The sequence below is a fragment of the Thermobia domestica genome, chromosome 2 (assembly GCF_964235325.1).
Source record: "Thermobia domestica chromosome 2, izTheDome1.hap1.1, whole genome shotgun sequence".
Classification (NCBI taxonomy): domain Eukaryota; kingdom Metazoa; phylum Arthropoda; class Insecta; order Zygentoma; family Lepismatidae; genus Thermobia; species Thermobia domestica.
In genome coordinates, this window is record NC_137455.1 from 3322359 (window position 1) to 3342612 (window position 20254).

Sequence of the window (20254 nt, forward strand, 5' to 3'; positions counted from 1 at the left end):
TTGATAAAATCTATATAAATCTCAAACTCAGTGGGGGGCAATTGCCCCTCCCTGCCCCCCTAAATGACGCCCCTGTTTAAGAACTCCTAAGTAAACAGTGAGCATTTGTAATTTGTTCTGTTATTAAATTACCTCAAAAGACCAATTCTCTATAGTTTTATGTTTGTTCGATACCACACTCCACTTTTTAAGGACGCTAATTTATGTTACCTTACAAAAATATATATTATTAGTTTTTACCTGTCAAATCACTTTTAACATGTGTATAAGATACCGAGGTATCAGTTTGTGTATTAAGTAATTAGATATAGCCATTTTTCAGCCTGACAGACTTAAAAAAGCTAAGATGTCCGATACCAGACGACCTTCTCCTATTGTTGAGGAAAATATTAGTTATTGAAATTATATAAATTGATGAATAACTGGTCAAAACTTAACCCCTTTTACTTCGGGATTAGCTCAGAAAAGTTCGGACCCATCTACTTTCCTAAGATGCCTGAAGTTCCTAAAAAAAAACTGACGACTTGAGCGTAATCACCCGACTGACTGATCCTTCGCTCAGTACGACTAGAAAATTGATTCTATCCGAAAGGTCTACTTCAGCCTTCCTTCCTACAACACCCTTCAACTTCCTTTATTTTTCATATTTTTCATTTTTTTTCCAATTTTCATTTTTTTCATATTTTTTTATTTTTTTCGTATTTTTCATTTTCTTTTAAATTTATACTATTAATATTTTAATTTGTTTTTATTATTTAACTTATATTTTTCCTTGTTTACATGTATTTTTATTTCTTTCAGTATATAGATGTATATGTATTTCATATGTAATTATGTGTGTATGCATATGTTCCTCTGTAAATGGAGTTTGGCTCTGTAGAGGACTATTATAAATAAATAAATAAATAAATAAATAAATAAACATCTAACCTTCTTTCCTGCCCACAACTCAGACCAGATAAAGAGTAAATTGTTATTTAAGCTACTCCGGGGATCTGGCATTCAATTGCACGTATCAGATGAAATAAGAAGAGGGATCTATCTTAATGTTAAATTTTAAAAATGTCAAAGATTAGAATAGTTTTCCACTAGAAGCTTCTGTGCTGTCATTACAAGTAAAGGTACAGCGATGTAGCTCAAAAAGGAAAAGATGCTTCGGCCGTTAAACTCCGAAAGTTGAGGCTATTCAAATACTCTAAAGATGCTCGAACCACGGAATATTCACATCGGAAATGATATGTAATGAAATCTTAAAGTTTTACGTCCCATGGTTATGCCGGTTAGGCTAAAGGAGACGGTGATGATGAGAGATGAATGAAATGGTGGAATGAAGAAAGTGGGAGGAAACGGGAGAACCCCAAGAAAACCCACGAGCACGGTGTTTGTCCACTACAAAGTCCACACGGCGCGAGCTGGGATTGAACCAGGGTGAACGCCCGCGCCCCCTAACATTCACATCGGGGCTGTTAAGAGCATTACTCGAACTCTTAGCATCTGTCAACACATTTACCGCCGGGCCAAACAAAATTTTATTTACGAAATGAACTCTGGTCATTTATGCTAGAGAGAAATCAGTTCTTTTCGTTCAACAATGATCATCATTCAGGCAAATCTGTAACCAAAGAGGGTAAGGGAGAACTCCTAGCTTATATATATTAACATCCTGTTTCTAAACGTTGGGTTTAAAATTCGCGGTGAACTCCAAAAGAACAAAGAAAGGAAATGAAAAAAAATACAGCCTCATTGGTAATTTCCATGCCTGCTCTCAACAGAAAAGTTATAGAACTAAAGTTAAAGAAAACACAAACAAACTGGAATGGAAGAGACTTAATTATACGTTTATATATATAAAAACTTTTAAAGCCCTTACAATATCATTAAGGCTGAACACTTCGTATTTACAGACTAGTGTGTCGTACCTTCGTGTTGGTCAATCGTGTCCCCTGACCGTAGCTAGACGAATTGCGACACCAACTTCTCCCAGCAGAATAACACGTGTCCTCATATCGCGAGGGCAACCTACATCGGTATACGTCTTCTACCCGACCTGTAAGGTCTCCGAACCTAAGCTTTATTGAACTTGTGTGGAACAGTTACAATAGTAGCTTTATTTCTTCGGGGTGCGGGGCAAGTGAAGAGACAGATGTTTTTTTTTTCTTAATTTTTTTAAGGACAGCTATATCTTTGTTTATCAAATACAATAGTTTTATATAACTGAATCTGCATTACAATACAACTATTTGGGGTGGCAGACATGTCAACGGGACGGTGACTGCCCCCTTGCTCCCTCTAACGTTGTCATTGGTATGGAACATGATGGTGTGTCGGCCTGTCAGTCACTCGGGCTCCAAAAACGTCCACTATAGAGCTAATTTTTCTTCATAACATTTATCTTATGATCATTTTATCTTTCATGAGATAAAAATTGTTCTTGTGTGAATTTTATCGTGAAATCCTTTGAAACTCTACTTAGGCAAACATAGTTACTTGTACTTTATTATAAGTTTAATTGCGTTTGTTTATAATTCGCTGATAGTGATTCAGGAGCGTCATTTAGGGTAGGGCAGGAGAGCAGTTACTTCCCTGAGCTTAATGTATGTCGCCCCCTCCCTTTCTAGTAAAATTTGAAATGATGCTGGTGGACTGGTTTCTGTGAACTCCATACCGATATGAATAAAGATAGCATAAACTTCTACGAACTCTCTCTTTCTCGAAACGGCTGTCAGTCCTATCACTATTATGAAACTGCTTACGTTTCCTGTTATTTATTAGTTCAAATAAAAGATAAGCTCTCTCGTGGCCAAGTGGTTAGCATACGAGCCTTCGGCGGGATACTCGGGTTCGATTCCCTGCGGGATCTCATGTGATTCGGATCCCACGTTAAGCTATAGGTCCACGTCTCATATGGCCTCGATGCTGAAAGGGGCCTTAAACTGAAATCACAATCACTAATCAAATAAAAAAAAAAGTTTAGTTGAAGGTCTTAAACAATATTTGCAAATGGAAGAAGTTGGAATTTCTGAGTTTTTCGGCCTTGTGTAACACCAAGGATATGAAGGACGAGAATGACCGGGGGTTGAACCCGACATACTCGGCTGCTACACAGACCAATCTTCTGAGGATTGGTTGCCTCTCCTCTGTCACAGGCCACAGTGCGGAAAATGATCGGCACAAGCTCTCTTTTGCCAAGAGAACTGCATTGCAGGACCACACTATTGGCCCAGAGTGAGAGAGATTATTGTTAGATAATATGTTTCTGTTCTAACTGTGTACTAATTCTCTTGAAGCAAGGAAAACAGTGGACCGAATTTTTCTTGAGATTTACAATCCCCTTGACTGATGCCAACGCTTTTGAAACACTTATATTTTCTCAGTTATAACTTTTTGACCCTTGTTACGCTTACGTTGAAATTCAGTTCCTCGTGGGGTTATAAATGTTTCAAACTTCTTTGTTTTAATGAGACCCAAAAAGAACAACCAGTATCTGCGGGATGATTAAAAAACATCTGACAAGGGAACCTTCCGAAAATGATAGTTGCAGTGAAAGATGTGACCTATACCAATTGAAATAGCTGTAAGAAAGATGAGCATTCCCAAAAAATTAGCTGCCCATAGCAATAGGTTCAAGAAATATAAGGAGTGGAAGTTCGGGAAACAGCAAGGTTGGACACAGTGGCGGCGGTTGGACGTTAAAAGTGAGGGGGCAAGACATGATCTGAATATTTGTATATAAATGTTAGTTTTCCTGGTTGTTTCTAACATTTTGTTTGACGAAAGGTTGTATAACTAATAGGATACTATATTTTCAGTTAAAATACCGTATATCGTATATAATAGTTTATTAAGTAAATTGAGAAGAACAACGCAAGTAGATACTAGCCCTTTGTACTCTTAACCTCTACAGACCTGATTTTTTTTTACTGCACCAAAAAATTATTTCTGAATATTTTCTAGTTAAATATATGTATTTCGGTGTATTAAAAGAAGTTTCTTATTAAAAAGTGCCACAGGGGCACAGGTAGGGCATGTGCTCATTTGAGTACTTTTGGGGCGTACTACATGTATTTATTCTAATAGAAAAATAAATAAAGGATGCTTTTGCTAGGAATGAGGCAAATATTAGCAGCTAGTTATCAATAAAAATTTATTTGCTTTTGTTTTCAAGCAGAATTCTTTCTTTTAACATCATTCAAGATCCATTCAGTATAAGTAGATATAATTACTCCTGAGAATTTAATGAATTCACTCCATACCATAAACGAATTTTTGCAACTGTTAAATGGAAAATCGAATGTTAATGACAAAAATATTGTTGTAGTGTTTACAACAAAGTTAGAACAAAGTAGACTATATTGTTGTGGTGTATCCTAACAAAATAAGAAACAAAGAAAAATGTATTAATTGTATATTTACCTTCAATATCTTATAAGATAAGCTGCTATAATAATCATGTACCGTCAATGTTTCATTAGAACAATCATACATTTTACATCACGAGAATAACTTTAACGAGAACACTCTTATTGTCCTTAACAATCACATTGATCTAATTCATACATGCTGTGTCCTCATATCATGTCTCTTTTTGATGCTTTATTTGGAAAACAAGAAATGGAATCTAATTCCATCTTAGTCTGCTGAGCATCATACTTTGATACAGTACTGATGCTGGTTTCATTCAATGTGAAGTCACTATTGCTGGCCTCATTGTCGTCTGATATTGAAATGTCACTAGAACATAACCTAAATTTGTAGAATGTGATCAGGATTATGCAGTACTTTTCTTCTATAAGATGCTGAAATAAATTAAGAACAATTCTTTAGAATTTAAGTAGCTACTGCTGAACATTACTCCATAAAACGAAGTTACTAGAATTTAGTCGCAAACAAGGAAAAACTGGTAAAATTAAAACAAAGAAAGAGCGCAATTTAATATAGAAATATTTAGAAATTATAGTATCGATCACCTCTCATGATATTCCAGCAGTTAAAACTTTCATTAACACTACTTAATCGGAAAACAAGTTAAAAGCATAAACAGAGAAAGGATAAAATCAGCGTTATGGTCGGTAACCTGAATTACGGCTTACGCCCGTAGCATAAATACATGTAAAACTTTATAAAGAAAATATTACAATACAAGCCTATTTTATTACATTATTTATATCTCAACTGCTTTTAACACATCTTCTTAATCCAGAATCTAGTGCATATATATTTCTAAATGCAAGTAAAACAAAACAAAACTTAAAATAGCTTTTGAGAGATAAAAAAAAATATCTACCAATATGAAAAGTACTCAAATGAGTACAGGGGAATAATATGTATACGTAAGTACCAAAGTAAGTAGTGATGATTTAGTGTGGTATCCATAAAAGAGATGCGACAGTTGATAAGAGATAGTTTATCGTTTGTTTAACTATGGATAAGGGGGAGTATCGAAGGAGGTGATGAAATAGGGTCAGTTTTTTTTTTTCCTGGAGATAGATGACGAAAGGAAAGGTTGAATGACCACTACGAAGGTCACAGTGGATGGTCCCTGTGCAGGACCACAATGGATGACCCCTGGAAACGGCCCCCAGGACTACAGTGGATGACTCCTGGAAATGACCCCAGGATCCATAGCCCCTATGCAGGACCCATGGCCCCTACGCTTCATTAGAAGCTAACTTAAAAAGATGTGAGAAGTGAAAAATATAGCAAGCCATACTCATTGCTAAAAAGGTGGGAGCAGATAAAAGGAAATGGTTCCCTTCCCTGCCTTGCAGGGCCCCTGGAAATGACTCCCAGGACCCATAGCCCCTATGCAGGACCTATACGAACAGTATGTGAGCATATATAATTGATTAGAAGCTACCTGTTAAAAAGATGTGAGAATGTTTCGTATGGCAAGGCATACTTATTGCTAAAAAGGTGGGAGTAGATAAAAGGAAATGGACACTTCCCTGCCTTGCAGGGCCCCTGGAAATGACTCCCAGGACCCATTGCCCCTATGCAGGACCTATACGAACAGTATGTGAGCATATATAATTGATTAGAAGCTACCTGTTAAAAAGATGTGAGCATCCCTTGACTTGAACAACGTGAAAAGTTAAAAATAAGCCCCTCCCCCTCCTACAAGTATACTATGAAAAGGGTAATATTTATTAAAAATTATTTTTTACTTATGAGCTGAAGACTAAATGCCACAGACGTCCTTCCTTGAGAGCCGTTGAAATTGAAATGAACGAGCGAGAAGGTGTTTGGCGTGGCTTTAGTGACGTCAAGATTAACTTTGTACCGTATCAGAATGATAAAAGTGATTATAGACTTTATTTATTGACACGAATCACAGATTACTGGCAATCATCTACAAACATTTGTATGATTTGAACTTAATCAGAACTTTGAATAACAATCACGTGCATGGTTAAAAACCTTTATTATTGACAACCATGAGTGATATCTAACAGAGTTAATCACAGATGGATCACGAGTTTATGTGTCTAAGTTTAAATGATATTGACGATAGAGAAACCGATAATCACGAGAACTGATGGGTTATTGAACGCTTGCTTGCAATCATTTACAAACATTTGTATGATTTGAACTTAATGAGAACTCTGAATAACAATCACGTGCAAGGTTAAAAACCTTTATTATTGACAAGCATGAGTGATATCTAACAGAGTTAATCACAGATGGATCACGAGTTTATGTGTCTAAGTTTAAATGATATTGACGATAGAAAAAAATAAACCGATAATCACGAGAACTGATGGGTTATTGAACGCTTGCTTGCAATCATTTACAAACATTTGTATGATTTGAACTTAATGAGAACTTTGAATAACAATCACGTGCAAGGTTAAAAACCTTTATTATTGACAACCATGAGTGATATCTAACAGAGTTAATCACAGATGGATCACGAGTTTATGTGTCTAAGTTTAAATGATATTGACGATAGAGAAACCGATAATCACGAGAACTGATGGGTTATTGAACGCTTGCCCTATTACAAACTGAACTTGTATTTGTAAATATATATATATAAACAATTTGGAAACGTTATTACTTAGAGATAAACAGAGAACGTCGAAAACATTTATTTTGTTATTACAATCTAATACGAGAAAATAAACTGTAACTTTAGAGATTAATGCCCCGAACTGAACAATTATTATTGTACGGATTCAATGTTCACAGTGAGAACATTGACCATGCCCCGCCTATATGCAATAAAGTACATGGACTTATGGGTAAAAAAAAAATGGTTCCGCCTATACTAAATAAAGTACTTATATATAAATCCCTTTGCTCCCTTTTTCTATATATTATAATTGTTGCTACTGAGAGTGTCTTTTATAATAATTAATTGTGTGATTTTACGTGTGTGTGTTTGCGATTTTTAAAAAGTTTGGACGACCAGCGAAAACTGTAAGTTATTATTGTAGTTGATATATATATTTACACATATTCACTGACGCGCCTTTTGTACATTAATATTTAAACCTAGGGCTAACGAACAAATGTAAAATTGTAATTCACTTTAAAAGTATAACACATAATCGTTAACGTGCCACCACAGGCATTTACATTGAAACGTGAGAAAAAAGTGATTAATTGTAAAATATTTTTAGCATTAATGCCGCACCTATGTTTAAAATGCTATTCATGTTGCGCGCCTACACAAAAATTTATTTTTTAATTATAGCAAGCATTTACGGAAATAATTTTAAAATGCAATTGCACCTAACACATATTGGTTACGCCTTTGTTATAATTGCACTTACGCGAAAGCGAAATAAAAATTACTGTGTTCACCTAACACATGTTGGTTGCACTTTTTAAAATTACACGTACGCGAACATAAAATAAAAATTACTGTATGCACCTAGCACATACTGGTTGTACTTTTTACAATTGCAATTATGCGAACGCGAAATAAAAATTAGTGTGTTCACCTAACACATGTTGGTTGTACTTTTTACAATTGTACGTACGCGAAAGCGAAATAAAAATTACTGTGTTCACCTAGCACATACTGGTTGTACTTTTTAAAATTGCACTTATGCGAACGCGAAATAAAAATTAATGTGTTCACCTAGCACATACTGGGTGCACTTTTTAAAATTGTATGTACGCCCACTAACTTACATTTGAGAACGCGTTATAAAATAGTTCGTGTTATATAACTTTTGCGGACAAATTAGTTGCCTAGCACAAAAATTAAATTGCCTATTTATTATTAAGCTAAGCTAAGATGGCTATACTTCCTAATGCGCCTTTACTTGAAAACCACATTTTTTTTTTACTAAGCTATTGTAACGTAACCGTCGCTAACGCGCCTTTACTTGAAAACCATATGGTTCATTAATAAACTAACCTAAGCTGGATATACCTGCTAACGCCACCTATGGTATTGTGACCGTCGGTAACGCGCCTTTATTTTAATGGAGCATTATTCACTTTTGATAATAATGTATAAAATAATTATTATTTTGTTTTAACTTATTGCTACGCGTTTGCTAATACTGAATAAATGCTTGGAAATGCACACCGGCTTTGCCCTCCCCTAAACCACTTGGTTGCGCGTATGCTTTACCCTGCCCCGCCCACATAAATGCACGCACGCACGTTTTTTTTCACGAATGGACTTTTACTGCTACACGTTTAAAACTAATAATTGTAATTATTGTACGCATGCTTCCGTATAAATGTAGACACGCATGGAAATCGAATGTTACGCATTAACATTAATAATAAATATAAGCATACTTCCGTATAAATGCACGCACGCATGGGCACTAATTGTTGCGCTTTTAAAATTAATCACTGCTATATTTTTATGCATCTACAATAACAAATACGCAATATAATTGATTTTAAAACACGGAAAACAACATTAGCTTACGATCGGCTAACATTCACATGGGTGAAATAGTGTAGGCCACCATTATTTGCTTAACGCACATAAGAACGAATATATTTTCATAAGTATTCATAAAATAAATGTAGAAAAAAGATTATCAATTTGAAATATTTGATTTTTAGTACATACTAAATAATTTAATGCTAAAAATGATATTAAACTTACCTTTATATATAATCTTCTTTTGAATTCCATCTCGAAACCACATTTTGAACTTTTCGTATTCTAATAAACGCGTGGACAGGAAGTGACTCAACTTCCTGTAGCAGTGTTGGTAAATCTTAATACTTGGTGTTTAGTTAGAGAATGGTAATGGAAGATTTTTGATTTAAAGAGATTAATAAATAAGAAATTATTATGAAATGGGGAATTGTTTTTGGTATACTTTATTTACAAGTGCGGAAAAAGTATATGTATTGCCTAGTTTGTAAAATAAAAATAAATGAAAATGCTTTAGGTCATTTTGTATTGTAGCCTGTAGGAATATGAGCCGATTCACTACCCTTTATGATATTTAGACTGCAAAACACAGATTATAATGTAACACATTTGCTTATTTTATGGATTTTGCGATGGATTATATACGCAAACTAGAATGCGAAGACAATTTAGTAAGACACAATGTGATAGTAACAGACAACTTACTAAGACACATTGTATTAGTCAAAGACTATGAAGTAAGACACAATGTGTTAATGAAAGACTATTTAGGGGTAATCAGGGGTTAGTTACGGAAGACTAAAGATAATCAAGGGGTAGCTACGGAATACTAAAGATGGTCAGCGACTATTTAGGGGCTAATTAGGGTATACTAAAGATAATCAAGGGGGAATACTAAATATGGTCAGCGACTATTTAGGGGATAATTAAAGGCTAGTTAGCCCATAGTAAGGATAATCACGGAATAATCAGGGGATATTAAGAATGCTTAAAGGGTAAGTAGCCCATAGTAAGAATATTAAAGGAATAATTAGGGGATAATTAAAGGGTAGTTAGCCCTTACTAAAGATATTGAAGGACTATTAGGGGATACTTAAAGGGTAGCTAGCCCATACTAAGGATATTTAAGGACTATTAGGGGATACTAAAGGTAATCAAGGGGGTATACTAAGAATATTCACGGACTATTTAGGGGAAAGCTTAATTATAGAGTGTGGAATGAGGACTTTTTTTGCGATACTTAGTTTGAGAATAAATATTGCGGTGGGGGCGCTGTACAGAATGAGGGCCTTTTGTTTTGGTATAGTTAGATTGAGAATAAATATTGCGGTGGGGAGCAGTACAGAATGAGGGCCTTTTCTTTTGGTATATTTAGTTTGAGAATGAATATTGCTGTAGGCTGCAGTACAGAATGAGGGCCTTTTGTTTTGGTATAGTTAGATTGAGAATAAATATTGCTGTAGGATGCAGTACAGAATGAGGGCCTTTTCTTTTGGTATATTTAGTTTGAGAATGAATATTGCTGTAGGCTGCAGTACAGAATGAGGGCCTTTTCTATTGATATATTTAGTTTCAGAATGAATATTGCTGTAGCCAGCAGTACAGAATGAGGGCCATTTGTTTTGCGATACTTAGTTTCAGAATAAATATTGCGGTGGGGCGCAGTACAGAATGAGGGCCTTTTGTTTTGCTATATTTAGTTTGAGAATAAATATTGCGATGGGCTTTAGGATATTTTACAATTGGAACAAGGCTACATACAGGTGTACTGTTATTGGAAACACGTATAGAATGTGAATCGGAAAAAAATGCACAGAGACGTGTTGTTTTATGAACCCGTTTGCAGACTACTTAATACTATACTGAATGCTTTTGAATAAGGCCGCTAGGTGGCAATACTTACCACATGATTGCGTCAAAACATGCGTAAACTTGTTTAATGTAATGACATATATATAATAATATCTATTCCGTTTTAATATCATTTTATTGTACGCCGTTGGACGTAACGTGTTGTTTACCCCTGACTTATTACTAGTGCTAATAGTAGTACTGAATTGAAAATATAACATTTAGTAAAAAATATTATTACTGTTTTACAGTGTGCAGTTGCAGAATAAACATTAGCGAGGCCAATTTTTAACAGTTTTTGAAGAACAACTAAGAATTAGAAGGTGAGTGTATTTCATAATTATTATTAATATATTTATTGAAAGCAATTAGTAACCAAGACTTTTTTAAAACCAATTTAATGAACATTTGTTTAGCTGAGCTTGTTTTTAACCATTAATTATTTAACCAACAGTTAGTAAACAAGACTTTTTAAAACCAAGTCATGAACATTTCTTTAGCTGAGCTTGTTTTTTAACGAGTAATTAATAAACAAATTTCTTTTATAGTTTTTTCAAAGCAAGTTATTAATTATTGCCTGTTTTGCTAGATTTATGTTAGAACTCAAAAATTTTTTCTTTTCTTTTGTTTTAGATGGATTTCCTGTGTTCAACTGGTGAGTTCAATATGATTGATGAACTTTTCCTGCATGAAGTTTTACGCGGGCTTGATGACTATTCTCGTGTCTTCAGTACGTGGAAGGCGATAATGGAGCTGCAGCGATTAGGTCATCGAGCCAGTGTAAGATGTGATGCTTTACTACACGCTCTTCGTGCTTTAGAAGGTAATGACCTTATACTTTTAAATCATTGCGTTTCAGCCGCCGATGTGCTTGAGTTATTTGTACATGGATTTTTTCGTAATAAGGAGTTTTACAATTATGCTCAAGACAGATTTATGTATTTAATGGCGTGCGGAGAAGGGCAAATAGATAGAATAAATAATACAGAGTTATCCAACTTTTTTGATTTTGGTTCGCGATTTGTTTTGGATGAATCTTTAATTCCATCTGAATCACCCATAACTGTGACCCCTCAAGAAAATTGTAACTTGAGTGATGAAGACTTGGCATTTTTAGATGGAGTAAATCTAAATTCCGACGAAGAACAAGAAGTGAGGAGATTGGTTAAAAATGTGGACGATGCTGTGGTTAAACCCACGCAACAAATCCAGGGACAAAATCCTGTATACAATCACCCTTGTGTTCAGGACAATCATGGTTATGGGGACCAATCTGATCCTCAACCTGGACCCTCACATGCTCCTGACCCCGTGTTTGTTGGATATGGGAGCAATAATGGGAAAAGTACAAATAGTACTGATTGTAGTGCTAGTGGTAGTACTAGTAGTAGTAGTAGTGGAAATAATAATGAGGGGGAAAATCAGAGTAATAATAACTTCGAAGTAGTAAGAGAGAGCAGAAAACGGTTTCGTAAGTTTCATCTTACGGGCCATGAAATCGCGGTTAGACCTGTGGATAATGAAAGACGTATTGATAATCCACAGGCCTATATTGAAAGCTTATTTAATTTTGCATTAGAACATGTGTTATCTAATGCTCGCCCCACAGATTATATTGGACTGTACATTGATAGTAGCAATAGTAGAAATAACAAGTCTGTATATGTTCCATTTAGAAGAAAACCCGATTTTTCTGCTCAAACTGTCCTTTCCTCAGTTGAACGAGTTTTAAATTCAAATGAGGATTTCCTTTTGGGGCATGAGGTATTGTTTCGCTTCCATGTAGCGGAGAGTATGCATGGAAACGGAAGAAATGCAGCAAGTGCTGTTGAAAAGTATTCCAAACATCAAGATTATTTGGAAAAGCGTTTAATACGCATAGAAAACAATAATATGTATTGCTTACCCATGGCAATTGTTTGGGGGATTACGAAGCACACCGCAAGTAAGCAAAGTTTATATAAATTAAAAACAAGAGATTATGATACATGGGTTCTTAAAGCAGAAGTTCTCTGCGAAATGGCAGGAGTTGACGTTAAAGCAAAGGGTGGATGTGATTTTAAGGACCTGGATTTGATACAATCATATTTAAGTGGTGAGTATCAAATTGTGGTGTATGAGGAAGATGAAAATAATGACCGGGAATATATAGTACGTTACCCGGGAGAGTATGCAGAGAATAAAATCTTTATTTTTTATAGGAGAGGTGACACTGTTGGCCATTTTGAACCCATTCCATACATTAAAAAATTCCTTGGTAAACTGAAGTATTGCTATTATTGTTTGCAAGCATATAATGGGTTAGCATATAAACATAAGTGTGAAACTCAGTGTTCTTTTTGTGAATGCAAACACGAACGAAATTATAATACTAATAAAATTAAATGTAATGCGTGCAATAGAGAGTTTGCTGAGGGTACATGTTTTCAGAATCATAAGAACTCTAATAAAGGCGGGAAATCTGTGTGTGATAATGTTAAGGTCTGCAATAATTGCGGTATCATTATTGATAATAGGCGTCGAAAATCAAACCATGTGTGTGGTGAACATTTTTGCACGACTTGTCGTAAGCATGTCGATATTACTCACACATGTTTTGTACAACGACAAGACCCTGTACATACTGATAGGTTTATGTACATTGCATATGATATAGAAACGATGTTAAAGGCACCAAATGCGCGCGGTGAAAGGGAACATGTGGTAGTACTTGTATGCTGTAAGCATATTTGCCACAACTGTATGAATAAAGGTATCGATGAGTCCTGTAAAACATGTGGTGATAATAATGGAAATCGTTCGTTTTCTTTTAAGACAATGACGGACTTTATTAACCATGTTTTGGCAGACCGACCTGACTTTAGACGTATAATTTGTATTGCACATAATGGTAGCAGATACGATGGTCTTTTCTGCCTTAGAAATCTAATAGAAGAGCAGCATCTTATTCCTAATGTGGTAATTCAGGGTCAGAAAATTTTTAATATTAATATTGGTAATCGAATTTTCTTTAAAGATTTTTATTTATTTATTGGTTGTAAATTATCTAGACTTCCCAAAACTTTAGGCCTGCGCGGAAATTTAAGAAAGGGAGATTTCCCATATTTATTTAACACCGAGGAAAATCAAAATTATGTTGGTCCCTATCCCCCACTTGAATTCTATGACCCTGAAGGACGAAGCACTGAAGAAAAACAAGAATTAATAGCCTGGCACCAAGAACGTGCGGCAAGTGGCGAGGAGTTTAACCTCGAAAAGGAAATGCTGTCTTATTGCGAAAACGATGTTAGAATTCTAGCAGAAGCGATCATCAAATTTAGTGACATTATCGAGGAGAAAACGAATGGTTTGCAATGTTTCATGACATCATCTACCATTGCAGGTCTTGCAATGCGTACATATCGTACTTTGTACTTACCTGAAAATACTATTCCCGTAATTCCCGCGTTGGGTTTCCATCATAAGACAAAGTATAGTACTAAAGCTATGCAATGGCTTATGTATATGGAAAAACAATTAGGGATAGAAATCCAGCATGCTAGGAGAGGTGGTGAAAAGTATATTGGTAGGTACCAAGTTGATGGATGGCATGAGGGACTCAACGCTGCCTTCGAATTTTATGGTTGTTACTGGCACTCGTGCCCGCGTTGTTACCCTTTCAACCGTAACGACATTTTACATGACGCTCAAGACTCATGCAATACAATGGAAAAAAGATATGAACAAACAATGCTTCGCCGGAAGTACCTAAAACGTTTAGGTATAAACCTATACGAAATCTGGGAATGTTCTTGGGATGAAAAGGTAAAGACGGATAAGGACGTACAAAGGTTTATTAAAGAACGTTGTACTAGCCTGCCTGATTTCCTTATTCCCAAGAATTGTTACAACGGCGGACGCACTGAAGTGTTCAAATCTTTTGTGAATTGTACGGGTAATGAGAAGTTATGTTACGCCGATATAACTTCGTTATATCCATATGTGATGTCACGTAAGCCTATGCCCGTTAAATCACCTAAGATACATACGGGGCCGGACTTTCCAGATGTGGAAAGTATTCATGGTGTAGTAAAATGCACTATTTTGCCCCCGAAAAACTTGTATTTTCCAATTATTCCGTATGTGGCTGGAGGCCGATTACTTTTTGGTTTATGCCGGACATGTATGGAAGAGGAAAACACTGATGATTGTACTCATAGTGACAATGAGTGTGCTATTACAGGTACGTTTTGTACTCCAGAGTTACACCTGGCTCTTCAAAAAGGGTACAAAATACTCGATATACATGAAATATGGGAATTTGAACTCATGGATCCTGAAGAGGGGAATTCAGGTGGTTTGTTCGGAACTTATGTGAATTCCTTTCTTCAGATGAAGCAGGAAGCCTCTGGTTTTCCTGCTTATTGTAAAAATGAAGGAGACAAGCAAAAATATATCGAGGACTATTATGCCCATGAAGGCATACAGTTAAATTATGATAACATCAGGACGAACCCGGGATTGAGGCAATGTGCAAAACTTTACCTCAATTCATTATATGGCAAATGGGGACAGCGCACTGATATGTCACATAGTGTAATCGTTAGTGACGAAGTTACGTTCCTTAGGTATTTAACGTCGGCAAGGTATGAAATTCAAAGTGTGGTCCCAATTAATGATGATCATTTAATTATCACATATAGAGATAATGAAACTGAAAATGTCCCACTGGAATTTTCAAACGTTATATTAGCTGCCTTTATTACTTCGTGGGCTAGACTTGAACTATATGAATTACTAACGACTGTAGGACCAGACAGAGCCATTTACTGTGACACTGACAGTATTATGTATATACAGAAAAAAGATGAGGAACCTTTGTTACCACTTGGAAACTATCTGGGTGATCTAACAGATGAAATTCCAGAAGGTTGGGAATTTACAACCTTCTACGGTCTAGGTGCGAAAAATTATTGTTATAGGCTAATTAATGCCAAAGGGGATGTTCGGCACATACTCAAAATTAGGGGGATAACACTAAACGATAGGACCTCTCAAAAAATTAACTTTGAGAGTTTCTATAAATTAGTGTCTGGACAATTAGAGTCCACAGTAATAGAAAACCCAAATAGTATTGTGCGTAAACCAGGGTTCCGCATCTTTAGTCGTACAGAGACTAAGACACACCGTGAGGTAAATAAAAAACGTAAACGTGTTGACGAAGATGACGTGACTGACGATATACCAATAACAAAACGTGCGACTTTACCTTATGGATATAGGCCCACGAACGAGTAAATGTGACTTGTGTGAATGTTTTTTTTTCTTTTTTAACCAGTTCGTTTTTTATGGAAACTCTGCTTTTATATTCTTTCGTTTCTTTGGAAACTCCCTGTTAAAATTGAATGTAATTATGTTAAAATTTCCAGTGGAAAGTCGTTAATTATTTGTTGGACTGCTTCTTATAGAAGTGCATTGTTAATTATTTTTTCCTTCGCTTCTTATAGAAGCTCGTTGTTAATTATTTTATTGTTCTTTCGCTTCATTAGAAGCTTATTGTTAATTATTTATTTGTTTGCTTCTTATAGAAGTTCAGGACAATCGTTGATTGTTTTCTTACAAACCTCTATCTCTTTTCTTTTTAAATGTGTGAGTGTATATAAAGCAAAAGCTCTATTGCATGCATTCATTTGAGTACAACATGTTAAAGTTTCAACATCCCTCTACCATTTTAATTGCGGGTCCATCAAGGGCAGGAAAAACATGTTTTGTAAATCGATTACTTAATGAACGTGATCAAATGTTTAGTATAAAATTTAATGATATTGTTTGGTGTTATGGTGCAGTAATACCAAACCTGGATGCACATGCAAAAATACGTTTTGTACAAGGAATACCTGACATGAATAATTTTGAAATTAAAGAAAATTCATTATTAATACTTGATGATTTAATGTCAGAAACTAATGGCGATGTTGCTAATTTATTTACAAAGTATGCACATCATAAAAAGTTAACTGTTATATTTATTATTCAAAATTTATTTCCAAAAGGAAAACATGCACGTGATATTAGTTTAAATGCACATTATATTATAGTATTTAAAAATCCTCGTGATAAATTACAAATACAATATTTAGCAAGGCAAATTATGCCTCGATATAGTAAGGAAATTGTGAATGTATTCGAAGAGGTAACACGTGAGCCTCACACTTATTTGTTATTTGACCTAACCCAAAAAACAAACGATGCATTGCGAATACGTACAAATATTTTTCCTAATGAAATTATGCATGTATACGCCAACATAAAAGACATGCATACAGAAATTTTTATTTAGTTGCTATCAAGATGTTGAAGGTAAAACAACACTACAACACGCTCCGTGCTCTGTGCAAATGCAAAAATACAAAACGAAAACAAATTTTACAAAATGCTTCAGGGGATTTAATAAGAACAATTTCTCAAGTAGCTAAAAACACAATAAAAGGAAACATCCCTTTAAATCCTCGTCAGAAGCAACGATTACGTAGACATAAAAAGATCTTGCGCGCTTTATCTCAGCAGCGTACTGCATTAAAGAAAAAGAAGAGGTTGTTACTACAAAAAGGTGGTGCACTTTTACCATTAATTTTGGGACCACTTCTAGCAGCAGTAGGCAGTAGTATTTTTAGTCGATAATTATGTCAGAATTACGTAAAATGATTTTAGTTCCTGAAAATGCAATACATGAAATTCAGTCCAATCTTAAATCAATAGATTCACATCAATCACGTTTAGATGAAGAAATGAATAATATTTTAAAACGTCATGATATTAGTGTACAACAAAAATGGAAATTATATCAACAAGCTTTGCATCGTTACTTACAGTATACATCTTCTTCTTCACATAAACCTATTACATTACCTGTTATTCAGGATGAACAAAAAGAAGAAGAAAAATTATCATCACTTGCTTTGCAACAGGATAACAATACTTCTATTTTACCATTTGTATCAGACATTTTACAATCAGTACCAAAAACACTACGTAGGAAAACAGATCTATTATTAAAGCAGTTAACAAATTCTGATAAAATTCAGTGGGATAAGTCTGGCATAGTCCGTATCCAAGGAAAAACAATACCTGGTTCAAATATTATAGATTTAGTAAATGATGTTGTTCGTACAAGAAAATATTCAAGAAATCCTATAGGTATTTATGAATTTAAAAATTTATTAGAAGATCTTAATGTTCCTAAAGAATTTATTGGTACACCAGCATCAAAACTGAATACTAGTAGTAGTAGACAACGTATTCGTAAAATAAGAAAATCATCCAGTCCTAAAGCAGTATCTAATTTATTTAAACATTGGAAAGAATATAGTATGTAAAAAAATGACAAAGTTATCAAAAATATATTATGATTATTCAAATCCTAATTCTTTATCAAGTATACAAACATTACATCGTAAAACAAAATTATCTAAAAAGAAAATTAAAAATTGGTTAGCTTCTCAAGATACATATACATTGCATGCACCAATTCGTAAAGTTTTTCAACGGAAAAAGTATTATGTTAGTGCACCAAATGAAACATTACAAATGGATTTGGCAGATATGCAAAACATTGCAAAGTATAATAATAATTATAAGTATATATTATGTTGTATTGATATTTTTTCACGTTATGCATATTGTGTCCCCTTAAAAACAAAGAAAGGTCCTGAAATGGTAAAAGCAATAAGAAAAATTTTAAAAAATTTCAAGTTACCCGTGTTTAATGTCCAAACCGATTTAGGTACAGAATTTTATAATCGTCATGTAAAACAATTGTTTAAAGAATATGAAATTAATCATTATAGTGTTCATTCCGAAATTAAATGTGCTTTAGCAGAACGTTTTATAAGAACAATAAAAGAAAAATTGTATCGTTACTTTACTGCAAAAAATACTTATCGATATATTAATGTCTTAGATCAAATTGTCAATAATTATAACCATTCATATCATTCAAGTATTAAAATGGCGCCTGCAGAAGTAAATGATTCCAATGTGAATCAAGTGTGGAAAACATTATACGGAAATACAATAAATAAAAAGAATACAAGTTGTAAATTTAGTCCGGGTGATTATGTTCGTGTTAGTAAGTATAAACATGTATTGGAAAAAGGATATTTACCTAAATGGTCACAAGAAATATTTATTGTTGATAAATGTATTAAATCTAATCCTGTGACTTATAAATTAAAAGATTGGAATGGAGAAGAAATTAAAGGAATATTTTATGCACAAGAATTACAAAAAGTAATTATAAATTCAAAAAAAACTTATCTTATTGAAAAAGTATTAAAACGTAAAAATGGGTGGATGTATGTAAAATGGTTGGGATATCCGTCAAGTATGAATTCATGGATTAGATCCGATTCTATTCAGTCTTCAAAATGAATTCAAACCTTACACATGACTTTTACGTTACTCTTCCTTCAAATGCCAGTAGTAAACTTTTTAATAATAATACAACAGCTTCATTTCGCGTTAAATTAGCACAACCTATTGATTTAAGTGATGGGGAATGGGGTGTTGCATTAACACAAATTAATATTCCGTGGAGTTTTTATAATGTTGGTGAAAATGAAGAAATAATAATTACTACTGTTATCAATGATAAAGTTGAACGCCATCATGTTCGTGTAACACCGGGATATTATTCGTCTATCGAATCTATTCTTGAGTTAATTCCTGAAAATGTTCGTATGTTACAATATTTACAAAATAAAAATCAAATTTTAATTAAACATTCTTTAAAATTTGAAGATCAGTGTATGATTGGTATTACACCAGGATTACAACATATTTTTGGATTTATTAATGAAAATACACACGATATTAAAAATGTAGTATACACAAAAATTAGAAATGTTGATTTATTATTATCACGGGGTAAATTTCCATGTAATTTAGATTATAATATTCCCAATTCAATTAATGTATGTGTTGATATTGTAAAACATCAACAAAATATTGGACCGTTAATTCGAAAACTTAGTGTATATAATGTACAACACGGTAATGTAAAATCTTTTGTGTTTCATACACCCCATTATGTTAAAGTTGAAAAGAAATATTTTGATACAATAGAAGTAAACTTAAAAGATGAACACGGTTTAAAATTACCATTTCGTTTCGGGACTTCAAACTTGACACTTCACTTTAAACGAAAATGATTTCTGAAAGTATTGATGATAGTTTTTACATTACATTAGTTTCAAATGCTAGTACAAATGTATATCCTACAAATAATCCAACACATTTTATTAATCAGTTGAAAAATAATATACGATTATCAGAATCCGATTGGTACGTAGGGTTAAGTGAAGTACATATTCCATTAACATGTTATAACGTCACCGAAGGTGAAAATGTTGTATGGTACAAATTTAAAAATGCAGACCCTATGAAAAGTAAAGTTGTTGTTGGATATTATCCATCCATTCATCATTTAATAGATGAATTAAATACAATATCAAGATTTATACGGTTTAGCTTTTCAAATATTGTACGTGTTGAATGCGATGAACGTGTAGA

At 34.1% G+C, this 20254-nt stretch overlaps 1 long non-coding RNA gene across 1 annotated transcript; it reads right to left on the reverse strand.

Annotated features, from left to right (window-relative positions):
* Positions 1–4123: 4123 nt before the first annotated feature.
* Positions 4124–9151, reverse strand: LOC145679650 (uncharacterized). The gene is made up of 2 exons (XR_014130491.1): positions 9080–9151; positions 4124–4796 (listed from the first exon to the last, which is right to left on the reverse strand). It is a non-coding gene; the product is annotated as an uncharacterized LOC145679650 (long non-coding RNA).
* Positions 9152–20254: the final 11103 nt, after the last annotated feature.